The following is a 3,140-nucleotide window of genomic DNA, read 5'->3' as shown; positions in this document are numbered from 1 at the left end:
GTATCCTTGTGGTGATGCAACTGCTTTATGTCTTGGTTGAATCAATGTCAATACACTGCCTGTGATATTGTACTGCAGAATTGCAAGGTGTTGCCCAGTTATATTCTTAATTCTACCAAAGATTCTACCAGGCTAATATATTTATTTTCTTTTTCCACCTTTCCTGAGGTATAATTGACAAATAAAATTGTAAGATGTTTAAAGTGTACAACGTGATGATTTGATATACATGCACATTGTGAAAGGATCCCCACCCTAAAGTTAATTAATACATCCATCACCTCACATAGTTACCTTTGTGTGAGTGTGTGTGTTTGTGTGTGTGTGAGAGAGAGAGAGACAGAGACAGAGACAGAGAGAGGGAGAGGGAGAGAAAGAGAGAGGGAGTGAGCTTAAGATTTACTCTCTTAGCAAATTTCACTTACACAATACAGTATTGCCAACTATATTCACCATGCTATACATTAGATACTCAGAACCTATCCATCTTGTAACTGAGAACTTATACCTTTTTACCAACCTCTCCCTATTTCCCCCACCCCTGGTAACTACTATTCTACTCACTGTTTCTATGAATTTGCCTTTTTTAGATTCCACATGTAAGTAATACCCTAATGCATTTCTAGATGGATACACAGTAAGTTAATTCATTATATATGAAGAATGCATTAGGGCATTAGGGCTAATTCTCTTGTGAAATCTCATTGAAAAAGGCTGCTCTACACAAAACACTGCAAATAATTGCTGAGATAAATTAAAGAAAACCTAAATAAATGGAGATATATATCTTGTCTATGGATTTTAAGATACACTATTAAGATTCATTTCCCTGAAATTAATTTATGGATTCAATGTAACCCCAATAATATTCTCAGCAGGTGTATTTAAATAGAAACTGGTAAACTGATGTTCAAATAGACATGGGAACATAAGAGCCTAGGAATACCAAAACAATCTTGAAAAAGAACAAAGATGGAAGACTTATATGACTAAAAAGACTTCCTATAAAGCTACAGTAATCAAGACAGTGTGGTACTGGCATAGTGAAAGACAAGTTGATCAATAAATGGATTAGAAATTCCAGAAAGAGAGCCACACTTTCATGATCAATAGATTTTCTACAAAGGTCCCAATGCAATTCAACCAGGAAAGGAGTCTTTTCAACAACCGGAACAACTGGATATCCACGTGGGAAAAAAATGAACCTCAACCCCTCCCTCACAGTACATACGAAAATTATTTTGAGATGGATGACAGATGTAAACCTAAAGTCCAAACCTATAAAGCTTTTAGAAGAATACATAGACTACCTTTGTTCCCTGGGATTAGGCAAAGATTTCTTGAACAGATAGGATACAAAAAACACAAACCATAAAAACTGATACATTAAACTTCATTGAAATTAAAACTTCTATTCATTAAAAGCGACTATTAAGAAAATAAATAGGCAAATCTCAGGCTGGGAAAAAAAACTTGTAAAACATAAAGTAGTAAAAAATACAAGTAGAACTTGTATTCAGAATATATTTTTAAGAAGTCCTACAACTCAATAAGAAGATAAACAACACAATTTAATAGTGGGGAAACAAAGACTTGAACACGCACTTCACAAAGAAAGATATGCAAATACCCACTAAGCACATGAAAAAGTTCTTAAATAATTAGTTATCAGGGAAATGCAAACTAAAATCACACTTAGATGCCTGTCTACCAAATGACAATACTAAATGTTGATGAGGATGTAAAACAGCTAAACCTCTCATACGTGGCTAGTGAGAATTTAACATGGTACAACGACTTAAAAAAGATTTGGCATTTTCTTATAAAGTTAAGCGTACACCTCCCCTTGGCCTAGCAATTCCGCATCTAGATGTTTATTCAAAGGAAATGAAAACACAAATCCACAAAAAGACTTTTTCGAGTATTTTCATAGCAGATTTATTCATATTAGCAAAAAATTATAAACAAGTCAAATGCCCATCAATAGTATGAATAAACAAATTGTGGTATAGCTGTACAATGGAGTACCACTCAGCAATAAAAAGGAATGACTACTTCTATATACAAGGACCTGGATGAATCACACAGACCTTATGCTGAGCAAAAGATGCTTATGCAAAAAGAGTATGTCGTTTATATGAAGTTCTAGAACAGGCAAATCTATTTAGAACTGTGGAGTAAGAGAATGCACTGACAAGGGACACAAGGGAATATCTGGGGATGTGGAAATGTTCAATATTGTGATAGAAGTTATGTGGATGTATCCATTTAAAAAAATCTTATAGCTAAGATCTGTACATCAATGTATGCCAATTATACCTTTAAAAAATAACTTAAAAAATAATAGAGGGAGTGGAAGTTTACATCAAACAAGGATGGCAGGGTGTTGTTAACTGAAACTGGATATGTGAGGTTCATTATACTATTTTGCTTATTTTTTATTATAGAAATCTTTAAACACATGCCAACGAAAAAATGTACACTGAATTTTAACTTTGTATTATTGCAACATGATCATATAGATGCTTAGAATACTAATATTTAAGCTTAAACATTCAACTGACTGATTTTTATTACTTTTATTGCTTTTTTTAATGGTAAGCTAAAAAAAAATTTCAGCCTGCTATTTCCAAGCTTTTCTCTCTAAATATCATAAGTGAGGAAAATCTTTACTGCTAATAATCAAAAAAACAAATTGCAGATAATCATTAATATATTATCTTTCTAAAATATTGGCTTTTGAAATACCATAGTTCTTCCAATGACTTAAAGAAGAATTTTACTTAGATGAGTGAAACTTATGAATATGGTGAACATCAACTTGAGAATAAGAGTTTGCAGAATTTTAAAAAATGTTAGTGATAAAAATGATTCACTTGTATTTTATCATCAATCTTTTTAATGTTTCTTATCTTTAACCAAAGGTCTTTCATGACTATACATTGAACAATATATGAATAAGAATAAAAACACTTTAAAGTGGCACTGTGGTTTGGCTTTTCTAGCTACTCAGTGATTTGAACAATTCCTCTCTCTCTGTCTCTGTCTCTCTCTCCCTCTCTCTCCTCTCTCTCCTCTCTCTCTCTCTCTTTCCCTCTCTCCTTCTCCCTCTCTCCCTCTGTCTCTCTCTGCCACACACA

Source organism: Eubalaena glacialis, chromosome 1 (assembly GCF_028564815.1).
Source record: "Eubalaena glacialis isolate mEubGla1 chromosome 1, mEubGla1.1.hap2.+ XY, whole genome shotgun sequence".
NCBI classification, from domain to species: Eukaryota; Metazoa; Chordata; class Mammalia; order Artiodactyla; family Balaenidae; genus Eubalaena; species Eubalaena glacialis.
The sequence above is the reverse complement of the archived record's forward strand: the minus strand, read 5'-3'. Positions refer to the sequence as shown.